We start from the raw sequence: 19,569 nt of genomic DNA, 5'->3' as shown, positions 1-19,569 counted from the left end.
AGAGGGCCACCATTGTTCCTGTTCCCAAGAAAGCTAAGGTAACTGAGCTAAACGACTACCGCCCCGTAGCACTCACTTCCGTCATCATGAAGTGCTTTGAGAGACTAGTCAAGGACCATATCACCTCCACCCTACCTGACACCCTAGACCCACTCCAATTTGCTTACCGCCCAAATAGATCCACAGACGATGCAATCTCAACCACACTGCACACTGCCCTAACCCACCTGGACAAGAGGAATACCTATGTGAGAATGCTGTTCATCGACTACAGCTCGGCATTCAACACCATAGTACCCTCCAAGCTCGTCATCAAGCTCGAGACCCTGGGTCTCGACCCCACCCTGTGCAACTGGGTACTGGACTTCCTGACGGGCCGCCCCAGGTGGTGAGGGTAGGCAACAACATCTCCTCCCCGCTTATCCTCAACATGGGGGCCCCACAAGGGTGCGTTCTGAGCCCTCTCCTGTACTCCCTGTTCACCCACGACTGCGTGGCCACGCACGCCTCCAACTCAATCATCAAGTTTGCGGACGACACAACAGTGGTAGGCTTGATTACCAACAACGACGAGACGGCCTACAGGGAGGAGGTGAGGGCCCTCGGAGTGTGGTGTCAGGAAAATAACCTCACACTCAACGTCAACAAAACTAAGGAGATGATTGTGGACTTCAGGAAACAGCAGAGGGAACACCCCCTATCCACATCGATGGAACAGTAGTGGAGAGGGTAGCAAGTTTTAAGTTCCTCGGCATACACATCACAGACAAACTGAATTGGTCCACTCACACTGACAGCGTCGTGAAGAAGGCGCAGCAGCGCCTCTTCAACCTCAGGAGGCTGAAGAAATTCGGCTTGTCACCAAAAGCACTCACAAACTTCTACAGATGCACAATCGAGAGCATCCTGGCGGGCTGTATCACCGCCTGGTACGGCAACTGCTCCGCCCCTCAACCGTAAGGCTCTCCAGAGGGTAGTGAGGTCTGCACAACGCATCACCGGGGGCAAACTACCTGCCCTCCAGGACACCTACACCACCCGATGTTACAGGAAGGCCATAAAGATCATCAAGGACATCAACCACCCGAACCACTGCCTGTTCACCCCGCTATCATCCAGAAGGCGAGGTCAGTACAGGTGCATCAAAGCTGGGACCGAGAGACTGAAAAACAGCTTCTATCTCATGGCCATCAGACTGTTAAACAGCCACCACTAACATTGAGTGGCTGCTGCCAACACACTGTCATTGACACTGACCCAACTCCAGCCACTTTAATAATGGGAATTGATGGGAAATTATGTAAATATATCACTAGCCACTTTAAACAATGCTACCTTATATAATGTTACTTACCCTACATTATTCATCTCATATGCATACGTATATACTGTACTCTACATCATCGACTGCATCCTTATGTAATACATGTATCACTAGCCACTTTAACTATGCCACTTTGTTTACTTTGTCTACATACTCATCTCATATGTATATACTGTACTCGATACCATCTACTGTATGCTGCTCTGTACCATCACTCATTCATATATCCTTATGTACATATTCCTTATCCCCTTACACTGTGTATAAGACAGTAGTTTTGGAATTGTTAGTTAGATTACTTGTTGGTTATCACTGCATTGTCGGAACTAGAAGCACAAGCATTTCGCTACACTCGCATTAACATCTGCTAACCATGTGTATGTGACAAATAAAATTTGATTTGATTTGATTTGCATGCTATCAGATAATAGCTCCTCATGCTTTCGCCGAAAAGCATATTACAAATCTTACTTGGTGGCTAGATTCACAACGAGTGTAGCTTTAATTCAGTACCTTGCATGTGTGTATTAATGAAAGTTTGAGTTTTATCAAAAACTATAGGTGGCGCTCTTGAAATTTCAGCTGATTTGGTCCCGACAGCGGAACCAAATCCCTAACAAGGGAACTAACAAAAAAAGGGAACTAACAAATGATCCATTGGGCACACACTGTTTGAATCAACCTTGCTCCCACGTAATTGTAATCAAATTATGTGGAACCAACCTGGAATAGACGTTAAATTGACATCTGTGCCCAGTGGGGAGCCACTGACTACCAAAACAGGTGGGTTTTTAACATGGGTTCTGAAAGGCATCCACGGAGGGCCTGAGTGCTGGCCAAGCAACTCCAGTTAGATCCCCACCATGGAACACACACTAGATTTGCCTGACATCAGATATATTTTTTTTATATTAGGATAGGGACTGAAAGCCCAAACAGGGAAAAACGCAGGTAAAGGCTCTGTTCAACAGCCTAAAGCAGAAGCGCTAAACAGAGGTGTAGCTCTTTCAACATCTTATTTCCACAAGAAGCATTGGGCCACAGCTCTTAAATAGCAGTTGTGCCAGCACAGGCAAAACACCTTCTGACTAATGTGTTAAGATGGCCCCGGAGAAGAAGGCAGACGTTTTACGTGCCCCCAGCCGATTGTGGTTTTTTGTTTGTTTATGACATTTTTTTAAACTTATTTTGTACGTAATGTTGCTACTACTGTCTCTTATGACTGAAAATAAATACTAGACATCAAGACTGCAATTTCTCACCACGGACTAGCAGAGTCCTTTTTTTCCATTTCACGACTGTGATGAGCCCGACGTGAAGAATATACTGCTTCCTCAGAAACAGGCCCTGATCCACATGATCTACTTGAAGAGAAGGCGGAGAAAGAAGGTTTGAAGGACGGGCTGCCTTCTGAGAATTCGTAGGCGATCGAATAAACCCCAACGTGGATGAACGAAGACACTATCAACATACAGCTGACTGGTTATACTACCGCACGGCGTCTGGTAAGACAAGGGGCGGCGGACTATGTATTTTTGTAAATAACAGCTGGAGCACGATATCTAAGGAAGTCTTGAGCTATTGCTCACCTGAGCTATCTCATGGTAAGCTGTAGGTAGACCACAATACCTACCGAGAGTGTTCATCTGTATTTTTCGCAGCTGTTGTCATGACATTGGCCTGAGAGGGGAGGTTTATGACCCCCATAAATACCTTTCCCCTTTTTCCTCTCTCTACTCTACCGATGTGTATTGAAAATCCCTTTAACATTTTTTTATTTCACCTTTATTTATCCAGGTAGGCAAGTTGAGAACAAGTTCTCATTTACAATTGCGACTTGGCCAAGATAAAGCAAAGCAGTTCGACAGATACAACGACACAGAGCTACTACACATGGAGTAAAACAAACATACAGTCAATAATACAGTATAAACAAGTCTATATACAATGTGAGCAAATGAGGTGAGAAGGGAGGTAAAGGCAAAAAAGGCCATGGTGGCAAAGTAAATACAATATAGCAAGTAAAACACTGGAATGGTAGTTTTGCAATGGAAGAATATGCAAAGTAGAAATAAAAATTATGGGGTGCAAAGGAGCAAAATAAATAAATGAAATACAGTTGGGAAAGAGGTAGTTGTTTGGGCTAAATTATAGGTGGGCTATGTACAGGTGCAGTAATCTGTGAGCTGCTCTGACAGTTGGTGCTTAAAGCTAGTGAGGGAGATAAGTGTTTCCAGTTTCAGAGATTTTTGTAGTTCATTCCAGTCATTGGCAGCAGAGAACTGGAAGGAGAGGCGGCCAAAGAAAGAATTGGTTTTGGGGGTGACTAGAGAGATATACCTGCTGGAGCGTGTGCTACAGGTGGGAGATGCTATGGTGACCAGCGAGCTGAGATAAGGGGGGACTTTACCTAGCAGGGTCTTGTAGATGACATGGAGCCAGTGGGTTTGGCGACGAGTATGAAGCGAGGGCCAGCCAACGAGAGGGTACAGGTCGCAATGGTGGGTAGTAAAAGGGGCTTTGGTGACAAAACGGATTGCACTGTGATAGACTGCATCCAATTTGTTGAGTAGGGTATTGGAGGGTATTTTGTAAATGACATCGCCAAACTCGAGGATTGGTAGGATGGTCAGTTTTACAAGGGTATGTTTGGCAGCATGAGTGAAGGATGCTTTGTTGCGAAATAGGAAGCCAATTCTAGATTTAACTTTGGATTGGAGAGGTTTTATATGGGTCTGGAAGGAGAGTTTACAGTCTAACCAGACACCTAAGTATTTGTAGTTGTCCACGTATTCTAAGTCAGAGCCGTCCAGAGTAGTGATGTTGGACAGGCGGGTAGGTACAGGTAGTGATCGGTTGAAGAGCATGCATTTAGTTTTACTTGTATTGAAGAGCAATTGGAGGCAACGGAAGGAGAGTTGTATGGCATTGAAGCTTCCTTTGAGAGAGAGTCCGGTGATATCAAAAGATGGGATACGGAACCATATTTCGGTAATCCAACCAATTGAAAATATGCATTGGGACTTGATGAATATGATGTCAGTTCAGCTGGCGTCTGAGACATGATTATTGATGATAGGACGACAAACTGTATCTTGGGAATTCTTCACATTATAGTTATAGATTCACATGGAATTGTTGTGCAATTTAAATGTTTAAATATTAAACTATTTGTGAAAAGATTAAATGTAATTTAGCTTCATAATGAGAGAACGGTTTGTCATAGAGTAAACTCTGCCAACTCAGTGGCCCCGCCCATGTGAACAGACAGTGGTTGTAAACTATGACACACAGCCCACACTCCCAGTCCTATATAAGCTCCTTGACAAAAATGTAACTTCCTGTTCGAGGACATTAGGTCCTATGTTAAAAGGGCTCAGATAATAACCTGTTCCAAGGACGTGCGGACTGGCAGTCCCCACATTGAAAGGACAAAGACCACCTACAGAACTAAGCCAACATCAGCAAGAACCTAACGCAATTGGTATCGAATTCCAATGTGACGGTGATGACCTACAGGCCGGATGAATTTCAACTATACCAGCCATACGATACTGTATTTACGATAGCATAGCTTCTCCCTTCGTTGCTCATTCTTCCCACTCTTTAACTCAAACCCAACCCCCCTCTCTTTGTGTAACCAGCTGTCATATCTGTTCTGTCTGCCAGGGATGTTTTCCTTTATGACATCATTTGTAATCAATGCATGATACATTCTGTGAATATTTAAATGTGTGAGATTACTTAGGTATTTAGTAAATAAATAAATAATTCAAATTTTGTATTGCTGATTCAACTTGTTAGCCAGGGTTCGTGAAGATAACCAAGAATTTACAACTTTCAGATGAGACTGAAATAAGGTGACGATTAAATATTGACTGCTACTAATGTAAAAGATTACTAGATCTTTAAGAGTTTAATCAGAAGAGCTCTATAAACAGTCTTAGTGGTGCCCTGACTTTATAGTTAATTATTTACCTGAATAGCTTAATCAGGTAATATTAATTACAGAGAAATTATTTTATATAATAGCATGTAAAATCACTTAATCCGGCATAGCCAAAGACACAACACTGTTTACATACCACCACAGTCAGAGGCTGGCACTAAAACAGCATTGAATGAGCTGAATTTCGCCATAAGCAAACAAGAAAATGCTAACCCAGAGGCAGCGCTCCTATTAGCCGGGGACTTTAGTGCAGGGAAACTTAAATCAGTTTTCACCAAATTTCTGTCAGCATGTTAAATGGGCAACCAGAGGAAAAAGACCTCTGGACCACCTCTGCTCCACACAGAGACTCATACAAAGCCCTCCCTCACCCTCCATTTGGCAAATATGACCACAATTATTTCTGTCAGGACCCGGTTACAAACCCGGGTCGAGAAACAGTCACTTAGCAAACTGAGCCACGAATAGTCGGCAGAACCCAGAAGATGAGGCAGACAGACACAGCAGTACTTGAGACGGTGTTTTAATAAAGTAAAAGGAAAGTTTAGGCAAAAATATAAATCCACAACGTCAAAAGTAATTCCAAGAGAACAAAGGTAATCCTCCAAGTGAAAAAGGTAAATCCAAAAGGTGGTAGGTTCAGCAGAAAAAAGTCTCAAAAGATAATCAAAAAATAAATAAACAAGAACAAAAACAGAGTACCACAAGCGATTCCAACTGGAGCAACAAATGTTCACAGCATCACTGGGGCTGGGTGCTAACATTCAAACACAGAGCAAAGGACTGAGGAAGCTCAGGGTTTAAATACAATCAAGGGAAACGAGGCACAGGTGCAAATAATAACTGGGAACAAGGGAAAACAAAAGGGTCAAAAAGCACAATGGGGGCATCTAGTGACCAAAATCGGAACAACCCTGGCCAAATCCAAGATTACTCCAATGCCATTGAGGAGTACACCACATCAGTCATTGGCTTCATCAATAAGTGCATTGAGGAAGCGTCCCCACAGTGACCATGAGTACATACCCCAACCAGAAGCCATGGATTACAGGCAGCATCCGCACTGAGCTAAAAGCTAGAGCTACCGCTTTCAAAGAGCTGGACTCTAACCCAGAAGCTTATAAGAAATCCTGCTACGCCTTCCTCAAACATGCAAAGCATCAATACAGGACTAAGATCGAAATGTACTACACCGGCTCTGACGCTCGTCGGATGTGGCAGGGCTTGAAAACTATTACAGACTACAAAGGGAAGTACAGCTGAGGGCTGCCCAGTGACACGAGCCTACCAGACGAGCTAAACTACTTCTATGCTCGCTTCGAGGCAAATAACACTGAAACATGCGTGATTCTGTCTGCTACCGCAAGGCAAGCGGTAACGGAGTGCCAAGTCTAGGTCCAAGAGGCTTCTAAACAGCTTCTACCCCCAAGCCATGAGACTCCTGAACATCTAGTCAAATGGATACCCAGACTATTTTCATTGCCCCCCTCTTTACATCACTGCTAATCTGTCTACTGTTATTTATCTAAACAAACTATGTTTAACTGTTACCCAATTAAATTAATCATGGAACAATCAACTCATTAGGATGCGGGGCACCACGAAAGCAGTTCTTTAAAGAGTTACCATCTCCCGAATTAAACTCTAAAGGTCTTTACTTATTACAGTACCAGTCAAATGTTTGGACACACCTACTCATCTCTTATCAATACTATTTTCTTCAATGTAGAATAATAGTCAAGACGTCAAAACTATGAAATAACACACATGGAATCATCTAGTAACAAAAAAGTGTTAAACAAATCAAGATATATTTGAGATTCTTCAAAGTACCCACCCTTTTCCTTGATGACAGCTTTGCACACTCTTGGCATTCTCTCAGTCAGCTTCATGAGGTAAGTCGACTGGAATGCATTTCAATTAACAGGTGTGCCTTAAGTTAATTTGTGGAATTTCTTTCCTTCTAAATGCATTTAAGCCAATCTGTTGTGTTGTGACAATGTAGAGTTGGTATACAGAAAATAGCCATATCTGGTAAAAGACCAAGTCCATATTATGGCAATTACAGCTCAAATAAGCAAAGAGAAATGACAGTCCATCTGTCACGTTCTGACCTTAGTTCCTTTGATTTGTCTTTGTTTTAGTATGGTCAGGCGTGAGTTGGGTGGGTTGTCTATGTCTATGTTCCTATGTTTTCTATGTTGTGTTTGCGTTTGGCCAGGTATGGTTCTCAATCAGAGGCAGGTGTCGTTAGTTGTCTCTGATTGAGAATCATACATAGGTAGCCTTTTCCCACTTGTGTTTCGTGGGTGTTTATTTTCTGTTCTGTGTTTGTATTTCACCGTTCAGGACTGTTTTCGTTTCGTTCTCGTGTTTTGTTGTTTTTGTTTGAGTATTCGTTTTCTTTAAAAAAGAAGATGAATACTTACCACGCTGCACCTTGGTCCTCCTCTCTTTCTCCCAACGATGAGTGTTACACCATCATTACTTTAAGACATGAAGGTCAGTCAATGTAGAGCATTTCAAGAACTTTTAAAGTTTCTTCAAGTGCAGACGCAAAAACCATCAAGGGACTATGATGAAGCTGGCTCTCATGAGGACCGCCAGATGAAAGGAAGACGCAGAGTTAAATCTGCTGCAGAGGATAAGTTAATTCGAACTACCAGCCTCAGAAATTGCAGGCCAAATAAATGCTTCGCAGAGTTCACTTAACAGACAGATCTCAACATCAACTGTTCAGAGGAGACTGCGTGAATCAGGCCTTCATGGTCGAATTGCTGCAAAGAAACCACTACTAAAGGACACCAATTAGAAGAAGGGACTTGCTTGGGCCAAGAAACATGAAACAGCCTTTTCCCACAAAATGTAGGAGATTAGATACAAGCCGATAGATACAAGCCGATAGTTTTTGACATTTTCCTGCGTCAATGTTTGGCCTTTTCAAGGGAGGCTTTATTACTGACACTTTTTGTGAGTTTGGTACACATCTGGAGGATAGGGAGCTATTTATTATGTTCAACATAGGAGGGCCAAGCACAGGAAGTAGCTTTTTCAGTAGTTTCGTTGGAATAGGGTCCAATATGCAGCTTAAAGGTTAAGAGGCCATTACTATTTTCATTAATATGTCGAGATACAATGCCTTCGGAAAGTATTCAGACCCCTTGACTTATCCACATTGTTACATTACAGCCTTGTTCTGAAATGCATGACATTTTTCACATTTTTCACACCAATCTACCCCATAATGACAAAGCAAAAACTGTTTTTTAGAAATGTTTGCAAATGTATTAGAAATAAAGAACAGCAATACCTTATTTACATAAGTATTAAGACCCTTTGCTATGAGAAACGAAATTGAGCTCGAGTGCATCCTGTTTCCTTTGTTCCTCCTTTCTACACCTTGATTGGAGTCCAGCTGTGCTAAATTCAATTGATTGGACATGATTTGAAAAGATACACACCTGTCTATATAAGGTCCCACAGTTGACAGTGCATGTCAGAGCAAAACCAAGCCATGTGGTCGAAAGAATTGTCCATAGAGCTCCGAGACAAGATTGTGTTGAGGCACAGATCTGGGGAAAGGTACCAAAAAATGTCTGCAGCATTGAAGGTCCCCAAGAACACAGTGGCCTCCATCATCCTTAAATGAAAGATGTTTGGAACCACCAAGACTCTTCCTAGAGCTGTCTGCCCAGCCAACTGAGCAATATGGGGAGAAGGTCCTTGGTCAGGGAGGTGACCAAGAACCCAATGGTCACTCTGACAGAGCTCTATAGTTTCTCTGTGGGGATGGAAGAACCTTCCAGAATCAGGCCTTTATGGCAGAGTGGCCAGACGGAAGCCACTCCTGAGTAAAAGGCACATGACAGTCAGCTAGGAGTTTGCCAAAAGGCACCTAAAGACTCTCAGACCATGAAAAACAAGATTCGCTGGTCTGATAAACCAAATTTGAACTCTTTGGCCTGAATGCCAAGCTTCACGTCTGGAGGAAACCTGGCACCATCCCTACAGTGAAGCATGGTGGTGGCAGCATGCTGTGGGAATGTTTTTCAGTGGCAGGGCCTGGGAGACTAGTCAGAATCAAGGCAAAGATTAACGGAGCAAAGTACAGAGAGATCCTTGATGAAAACCTGCTCAAGAGAGCTTGGGACCTCGGACTGGGGCGAAGGTTCACCTTCCAACAAGACAACGACCCTAAGCACACAGCAAAGACAATGCAGGAGAGGCTTCAATTGTAGTTGGTCTTTTAGATTTGTCCCGCATGTCCAAAATAGTGTGAGCAGTTGATGTTATTATTTAATAACACAGACCCCAATGCAAATCAGGGGAGAAAAATAGGTTTATTCAAAGAGGATAAATCATAGGTGTTATAATGAGAGGTAGATGGTTGTTCCTTCCTTGTCCTCAGTGATTCTCTCCTGTGATTTTCTCCAGTGATCAAAGGGACCGGATGTAGTTTATAACCCACCCCTAGCCTGTGGTTGACCAATTGGAATTCCTTGCAATAAAACTGGGCCAATGGCCAAATAACAAGTATCCTGTTTCAGCTCACTGTATAGACAAATTCCTCCCATGTCTCTGATCCATTGCTCATTATTTCCCTATTACAGAAAAAACACTATATCCATTGATCGTTAGTACTCTATTGACTTTTAGTCCTCTTGACCTCTCATACTCTAATGACCTCTCGTCCTCTGTCTCTGCGTTGTGTATTTATCTTAGAAATATTCTTATAATAGCATTCATGTCTGTCCCTATAACCAGATGGAATTCAATTAATTCTAACAATATGCTGATCCGAGAAACAAAATAATTGGATCATGTGAATTTGGAGCGTACATATTAATAAAAGGCCATTTTCTTTCCATTATGGATACATTTAAAGAAAGGGATTCTGCCTTCGCCTTTACCCAAGATGGTGATTCTGAGTTTCTTATGTATCTTTATGATTACACCTTTACTTTTGATTGGGGCTGATGAAAAAGAAGCCAGGTTGTACAAATGGTTCTCTTTCTCTATTATATGTGCATCCATTTGGAGCAGGTGTGTTTCTTGGAGCATTGCTATATCGATATGGCTTCTTGCTTGGACATCAAGACAGCTGAAACATTTGATAGGACAGTTCAGGCCTTTCAAATTCCAAGAGGGAAACGTTAACATTGCCATCGTTTATCAAGAAAGAAGGTATTATTAATAATGTAATTCTTATCTATAGTGTTAATAAGCCCATGGATGTGAAACAAAAAGTAGGACCCACAAGGAAACTCCACATTGGTCGGTCCCCACCTTTCACGCCCTGACCTTAGTTATCTATGTTTTATGTATTATTTTGGTCAGGTCAGGGTGTGACGAGGGTGGGTATGTGTGTTTTTGTCCTGTCTAGGGTTTTTGTATATCTATGGGTTTTTTGTATGTCTATGTAATGTAGGTCTATGGTTGCCTGAATTGGTTCCCAATCAGAGGCAGCTGTTTATCGTTGTTTCTGATTGGGGATCCTATTTAGGTTGCCATTTCCATTTTGGTTTTGTGGGTTTTTGTTTATGTGTAGTTGCTTGTCAGCATTCGGTTTATATAGCGTCACATTCATTTTGTTCGTTTGTTTAGTGTTCTTTCTTTATTAAAGGAAGTATGTATTCACATCACGCTGCACCTTGGTCTCATCAATATGATGAACGTGACACCACCCAGAACACCCCCCACGGTGAAACATTCCCCCACCCCAACCCACCTCTGTTTAAAAATACAGCCACTTCCAGAGCAGGGATCAGCGAGTTCAGTCTTAACCAAACAAGTTAACATATTCCTAAGCTCACTATAAGAATATGCCTACATATGTTGCAGTGGCTTCTTGCTATTAGGGTTAATTTTTCAAGTAGAAATATGTTTACTTTGTCACATAACTTTCAGATGGAGTGCTTTGGTCTGTGCTAATCATAGCAATCTACTGCTACCTATCTGTGAGTTTGTCATTGTGTTTTCCAATTGATATAGCTCAATGAAAAGAGAATGAAAATGCACATGGAAAACAAAATCAGACAAAGAGACAAGGACACAACAAGAATGGAGAAGAAAATATTGAAGAGATTACACTGAAAGAGAGGTGAGGGTAGGATGTAAAAATCATATTTACAGTTTCACATGTAAGAAAACTTCACCTGTAAAAGGTAACTTAGCCTGTCTGAGTATAATAATTAAAGTGTCTTAAATAATAATTTCTTATTTTTGAGCCATCCATTCAGAGTTTTACTGCTGCAGGCTCATGCCTCTCTTCTTCATACATTGGTCAGTGACCTCTGGAAGAAGCCCAGTGAAAATAACAGAGAAGCTAGAGCTGCGTGCCTCCTTATTTATACTTTTTAACATGTTAAAATGTGCGCTGTCAGAATTAATCAGTTACTCTCCACCCTGCAGGTCTCGTTCAGAAAATAGTTTAAACTCTCACTGTGTACTTCTCTATTTAGAACAAAGGAGAATTGAAAAAGCTCCGCAGGTCACCTGACTATTTTGAAATCTAGAAAGCAAAGCTTTTGAATTAACATTTGCCTCACAGTGCTGTCCCTGAATGCCCTGTGTCTGTCCCTCTCTAGTATCTAAATGTGATCCTCCCTCTCCCTCCTCCACTAAAGGATTCAGCTAAATCTGCTGGGGAGGACCAGGGAAATGTCTGTCTGTCCGTCCATGCATTGATGTGTCTGCTTGTCTTTGAGTGTATACTGTATGTGTATGAATGTTTGATTTTCAAAAAATAAAACAAGACATTGGTTGTAAATCTCAGGGCCACATAATGGAGTGTCCATGCCAGCAGGATGTCTTGGAGCAGATCCAGGGCCCTGCATGTCCAAATATCTGGCGCCTCTCCTCTAAGACTGCAAAGCCATTTAACTCCCATTCACTTGGTGTAACGGCGTTCGTCTGTTGAAGGAGAGTCGGACCAAAATGCAGCGTAGTGGTTACTCATGTTCTTTAATGAAGAATTGCGATACATGAAATAACTATAAATATACAAAACAACAAACGGAACGAGAAAACCTATCACAGCCTATCTGGTGAACACTACACAGAGACAGGAACAATCACCCACAAAATACACAGTGAAACCCCGGCTACCTAAATATGGTTCCCAATCAGAGACAACGAGAATCACCTGACTCTGATTGAGAACCGCCTCAGGCAGCCAAACCTATGCTACACCCCTACTCAGCCGCAATCCCAATGCCTACAAAACCCCAATACGAAACACAACAAAATAAACCCATGTCACACCCTGGCCTGACCAAATATATAACAAAAACACAAAATACTAAGACCAAGGCGTGACAGAACCCCCCCCCAAGGTGCGGACTCCCGGACGCACCTCAAAACCGTAGGGAGGGTTCGGGTGGGCGTCTGTCCATGGTGGCGGCTCCGGCTCGGGACGTGGACCCAACTCCATCAATGTCATAGTTCCTCCCCTTCGCGTCCTGGGATAATCCACCCTCACCGCCGACCATGGCCTAATAGTCCTCACCCAGAACCCCACTGGACTGAGGGGCAGCTCGTGACTGAGGGGCAGCTCGGAACTGAGATTAAGCTCAGGCAGGTAGTAGGCTCCGATAGATCCTGGCTGGCTGGCGGATCTTGAAGATCCTGGCTGGCTGGCGGATCCGGAAGATCCTGGCTGGCTGGCGGATCCGGAAGAGTCTGGTTGACTGGCGGATCTGGCTGCTCCATGCAGATTGGCAGCTCTGGCTGCTCCATGCAGATTGGCAGCTCTGGCTGCTCCATGCAGACTGGCAGCTCTGGCTGCTCCATGCAGACTGGCAGCTCTGGCTGCTCCATGCAGACTGACAGCTCTGGCTGCTCCATGCAGACTGACAGCTCTGGCTGCTCCATGCAGACTGACAGCTCAGGCTGCTCCATGCAGACTGACAGCTCAGGCTGCACCATGCAGACTGACAGCTCAGGCTGCACCATGCAGACTGACAGCTCAGGCTGCACCATGCAGGCAGGAGGCTCCGGCAGCGCTGTAGAGGAAAACGCTGGCTGCGCTGAAGAGGCGGGAGACTCCGGCAGCGCAGGAGAGGAAAACGCTGGCTGCGCTGAACAGGCGGGAGACTCCGGCAGCGCAGGAGAGGGGGAAAGCGCTGGGTGCGCTGAACAGGCGAGGCGCACTGAAGGCCTGGTGCGTGGTGCTGGATCGAGGACACGCACAGGAAGCCTGGTGCGGGGAGCTGCCACCGGAGGACTGGTGTGTGAAGGTGGCACAGGATGGACTGGACCGTGAAGGTGTACTGGAGAGCCTGAGAGCAGGACTGGCACAGGACGTGAAAGGCTAGGTAGGTACACAGAAGGCCTAGTGCGTGAGGCTGGCACATTTTTCACTAGCCGACTAACATGCACCTCAGGACGAGTATGGAGCGCTGACCCAGGTGCCATCAAATCCCCGACACGCTCCGTCGGACGAATCTTGTACGTAAAGCACCAAGCTAGCAACTCCCTCATTACTCTCCACTCCACTTTCCCCATTAACTCCTTCACAGACTCTGCTTCGCTCACCTCTAACACCGGCTCTGGTCTCCTCCTTGGCTCCTCACAATTAACAAGGAGAGTTGGCTCAGGTCTATCTCCTGACTCTGCCACTCTCTCCCTGAGCCCCCCCCCCAATACATTTTTGGGGCTGACTCACAGGCTTTCTGCGCCATCGTGATTGTCTCTCCAACTCCATTCTCCTATAGCCCTCTTCGCACTGCTCCAGTGAATCCCAGGCGGGCTCCGGCACTCTCTCTGGGTCGACCGCCCACCTGTCTATTTCCTCCCACGTCATATACTTCTGCTGTCCATAACGTCCTCCCTTCGCTGCTCCTGCTGTCGCTGCCTGTTACCACGCCGCTCGGTCCGTGTGTGGTGGGTGATTCTGTAACGGCGTTCGTCTGTTGAAGGAGAGTCGGACCAAAATGCAGCGTGGTGGTTACTCATGTTCTTTAATGAAGAATTGCGATACATGAAATAACTATAAATATACAAAACAACAAACGGAACGAGAAAACCTATCACAGCCTATCTGGTGAACACTACACAGAGACAGGAACAATCACCCACAAAATACACAGTGAAACCCCGGCTACCTAAATATGGTTCCCAATCAGAGACAACAAGAATCACCTGACTGACTGAGAACCGCCTCAGGCAGCCAAACCTATGTTACACCCCTACTCAGCCACAATCCCAATGCCTACAAAACCCCAATACGAAACACAACAAAATAAACCCATGTCACACCCTGGCCTGACCAAATATATAACGAAAACACAAAATACTAAGACCAAGGCGTGACACTTGGCCCACATCGAGAGTTATCATCACTATGCAATACGCAAGGGAATCAAACAAAGACTGCTCATTGCATTTAGTAATTACTGCAATAAATTCAGAATTCAGTTACATCTATGGGTCCAATCAGAGAGTGAATGGTTATGGTAGACCAAAACAGAGTTTGGTTTCAGGTAGAAACTATCAATCAATGGCTTTACAGACTACTGAAACAGGGAGGAAGAGAATAGAAGACACAGGAAGAGAGGATGTGTGAGAGAAAACAAAGTAGTAGTGGAAGACATTAGAGAAATGGAAAATGGAGACATGGAGAGGAAGTAAGGAGGGAGGAAGAAAGAGGGGACGTGTGGAGCATAGCAGTTGTCTTTCAGTGTGTTAATCTGGGAGATTATAATGGGAGAGACAGCCATCAGCAATAAGATGCAAATTCCCACATGAAAAAATACTATGGTCTAAATATTATAGTATTACTATATTTATAAACTAAAATATTCAATGTAGTGTTTTTGCAGACTTTACTGTAGTATACTATAGTATTCACTGTAGTGTTTTTGCAGATTTGACTATGGTATACTATAGTATTCACTGTAGTGTTTTTGTGGACATGACTGTAGAATACTATAGTATTCATTGTAGTGTTTTTGTGGACATAACTGTAGTAAAACTGTAGTATTCATTGTAAATCATAAGGAATAGGGTTTTGAAGTGTCTGAGATATAAAGCTCAGGAAATACATATTCTGGTGACACATTTAACACTTTCTTCATGGCACAAAATAACTTCCATTCATGTTAACCAGTACTAGGTTACCTTCAGATAAGTCCCTTGATACTTGTGAGGAGAGAGCCTCATCTTTCCATAGTGGGGTCATATTATCTTGTAACCCAAACAGTTTGGATGCTACAGACTGAAGTTGGCACATTGGCGTTACAAACTTCAGATGAGTTCCATGGTTAATTAGATTAGCGCACAATCAATTTAAGGATTTTAAAGACAGTCACCTTATTGGAGAGCGCTGCCAATAAACTGCCCGCACCTCAAACCAGCAAAGCCTCTCCAAACAAACCAACTGAAAACAAAAATGACATTTGATAATGAACATCTTTAATATTGTTACACATGAAAAAACTGATGGTCAAACTCAAATCATATGAACATTCAATCAATTTTTATTTGTCACATGCTTTGTAAACAGGTGTAGACTAACAGTAAAAGTCTTACCTATGTGCCCTTCCCAAAAATGCAGAGAGATAATAAAAATGTTAAAATAACAAGCAATAAATAGAAAAATATTAACAAATAATAAATCCATAATGAGGAACAATAACTTGGCTATATAAACAGGCCACCAGTACAGAGTGCCCTGTACGAGGTAATTGAGGTAGATATAGTGCATTCTGAAGGTATTCAGACCACTTCCCTTTATCCACATTTTGTTACGTTACTGCCTTATTCTAAAATGGATTAAATAAATAAAATCCTCATTAATCTACACATAATACCAAACATTTCTGCAGCATTGAAGGCATTGAACATCTGAATGATTCAGAGGACAACTAGGTGAAAGTGTTGTGGTCAGATGAGACCAAAATGGAGTTCTTTGGCATCAACTCAACTCGCTGTGTTAGCAGGAGGAGGAATGCTGCCTATGACCCCAAGAACACCATCCCCACCGTCAAACATGGAGGTGGAAACATTATGCTTTGGGGGTGTTTTTCTGCTAAGGGGACAGGACAACTTCACCGCATCAAAGGGACGGTGGACGGGGCCATGTACCGTCAAATCTTGGGTGAAAACCTCCTTCCCTCAGCCAGGGCATTGAAAATGGGTCGTGGCTCAAGAAGAAGCACATTAAGGCCCTGGAGTGGCCTAGCCAGTCTCCAGACCTTAATCCCATAGAACATCTGTGGAGGGAGCTGAAGGTTCGAGTTGCAAACGTCAGCCACGAAACCTTAATGACTTGGAGAAGATCTGCAAAGAGGAGTGGGACAAAATCCCTCCTGAGATGTGTGCAAACCTGGTGGCCAACTATAAAAAACATCTGACCTCTGATTGCCAACAAGGGTTTTGCCACCAAGTACTTAGTCATGTTTTGCAGAGGGGTCAAATACTTATTTCCCTCATTAAAATTACATCAATTTATAACATTTTTTAAATGGATTTTTCTGGATTTTGTGTTGTTATTCTGTCTCTTACTGTTCAAATAAACCTTCTATTAAAATTATAGACTGATCATTTCTTTGTCAGTGGGCAAATGTACAAAATCAGCAGGGGATCAAATACTTTTTTCCCTCACTGTATGTCATTATGGGGTATTGTGAGTAAATTGATGAGGAACAAAAATATTTTACCAATTTTAGAATAAGTCTGTAGCGTAACAAATGTGGAAAAATTCAAGGGGTCTGAATACTTTCCGAATGCACTGTATGTACATATAGGTAGAGATAAAATGATAGATTAAAAAAATCTGTAACAGCAGCATATGTGATAAGTCAAAAGAGATTAGTATAAAAAGGGTTAATGTAGCTATTCAGGGTAGATATTGGTTAACTATTTAGCATATATACTGGAAAAAATATATAATCAAATCAAAGTGTATTTGTCACAGTCTTGCAAAAAAAGGTATTAGGTGAACAATAGATAAGTAAAGAAATAAAACAGTAAAATGACAAGCTATATACAGTTGCGACGCTATAAAAGTTGTGAGGCTACACACAGACACCGGGGGGGCACACAATGCAAATAGTCCGGGTACTATTTGCTGATTACCTGTTCAGGAGTCTTATGGCTTGGGGGTAAAAACTGTTGAGAAGCCTTTTTGGCTTGGCACTCCGGTACCGCTTGCCATGCGGTAGTAGAGAGAACAGTCTATGACTGCGGTGGCTGGGGTCCTTGACAATTTGTAGGGCCTTCCTCTGACACCGCCTGGTGTAGAGGTCCTGGATGGCAGGCAGCTTAGCCCCAGTGATGTACTGGTAATGTACTGGGCCGTGCCCTCTGTAGTGCCTTGTGGTCATAGGCAGAGCAATTGCCATACCAGGCAGTGATGCAACCAGTCAGGATGCTCTCGATGTTGCAGCTGTAGAACCTTTTGAGGATCTCAGGACCCATGCCAAATATTTTTAGTTTCCTGAGGGGGAATGGGCTTTGTCGTGCCCTCTTTACGACTGTCTTGATGTGTTTGGACCATTCTAGTTTGTTGTTGATGTGGACACTGAGGAACTTGAAGCTCTTTAACCTGCTCCACTGCAGCCTCGATGAGAATGGGGGCATGCTCAGTCCTCTTTTTCCTGTAGTCCACAATCATCTCCTTAGTCTTGGTTACGTTGAGGGATAGGTTGTTATTCTGGCACCACACGGCCATGTGTCTGACCTCCTCCCTATAGGCTGTCTCGTCGTTGTCAGTGATCAGGCCTACCACTGTTGCGTCATCTGCAAACTTAATGATGGTTTTGGAGTCGTGCCTGACCATGCAGTCGTGGGTGAACAGGGAGTACAGGAGGGGACTGAGCATGCACCCCTGTGGAGCTCCAGTGTTGAGGATCAGCATGGTAGATGTGTTGTTACCTACCCTCACCACCTGGGGGCGGCCCGACAGAAAGTCCAGGATCCAGTTGCAGAGGGAGGTGTTTAGACCCAGGATCCTTAGCTTAGTGAAGAGTTGAGAGGGGACTATGGTGTTGAATGCTGAGCTGTAGTCAATGAATACCATTCTCACATAAGTGTTCCTTTTGTCCAGGTGGGTAAGGGCAGTGTGGAGTGCTATAGAGATTGCATCATCTGTGGATCTGTTTGGGCGGTATGCAAATTGGAGTGGGTATAGGGTTTCTGGGATAATGGCGTTGATGTGAGCCATTACCAATCTGTCAAAGCACTTCATGGCTACGGACGTGAGTGCTACGGGTCTGTAGTCATTTAGGAAGGTTGCCTTTGTGTTCTTGGGCACAGGGACTATGGTGGTCTGCTTGAAACATATACAGACTCAATCAGGGACATGTTGAAAATGTCAGTGAAGACACCTGCCAGTTGGTCAGCACACGTTCTGGTAATCAGTCTGGCCCCGCAGCCTTGTGAATGTTGAACTGTTTGAAGGTCTTACTCACGTCGGCTATGGAGAGCGTGATCACAGTCGTCTGGAACAGCCAATGCTCTCATGCATGCCTCAGTGTTGCTTGCCTCGAAGTGAGCATAGAAGTGATTTAGCTCATCTGGTAGGCTCGTGTCACTGGACAGCTCGCAGCTGTGCTTCCCTTTGTAGTCTGTAATAGTTTGCAAGCCCTGCCACATAAGACGAGCGTCGGAGGCGGTGTAGTATGATTCAATCTTAGCCCTGTATTGACGCTTTGCCTGTTTGATGGTTCGTCGGAGGTCATAGCAGGATTTTTTGTAAGCTTCCGCAACATGCGACAATTTCAATGGTTTTACTGAGTTACAGTTCATGTAAGAAAATCAGTTAATTTAAATAAATTCATTAGGTCCTAATTTATGTATTTGGGCAGAGGCGCAGTAATGGGGTAGCCCAGCCAATCAGAATGAGTTTTTTTTCCCCACAGACAGAAATACTCCTCAGTTCGCACTCCCTGAGGAAAAGCTGAAATGTCTTGAGTCAATAACTATTCAACACTTTTGTTTAGGCAAACATAAATAAATTCAGGAGTAAAAATATGCTTAACAAGTCACATAATAATTTGCATTTACCTCCCTCCGTTTTCAATAATAAATCAAATCAAATGTTATTTGTCATAAGAGCCAGGTGTAGACCTTAGAGTGAAATTCTTACTTACAAGCCATAATAGTGTTTAATATGATTTTGGTATGAACGGTGAAATGCTTACTTACAAGCCGTAATAGTGTTTAATATGATTTTGGAATGAGTACCTAATTTCTGAACCACACACATACAATTATTTGTAAGTTCCCTCAGCTGAGCAGTGAATTTCAAACACAGATTCAACCACAAAGGCCAGGGAGATTTTCCAATACCTCG

Source organism: Oncorhynchus keta, chromosome 22, assembly GCF_023373465.1.
Source record: "Oncorhynchus keta strain PuntledgeMale-10-30-2019 chromosome 22, Oket_V2, whole genome shotgun sequence".
Classification (NCBI taxonomy): Eukaryota; Metazoa; Chordata; class Actinopteri; order Salmoniformes; family Salmonidae; genus Oncorhynchus; species Oncorhynchus keta.
Note: the sequence above shows the minus strand (reverse complement) of the source record.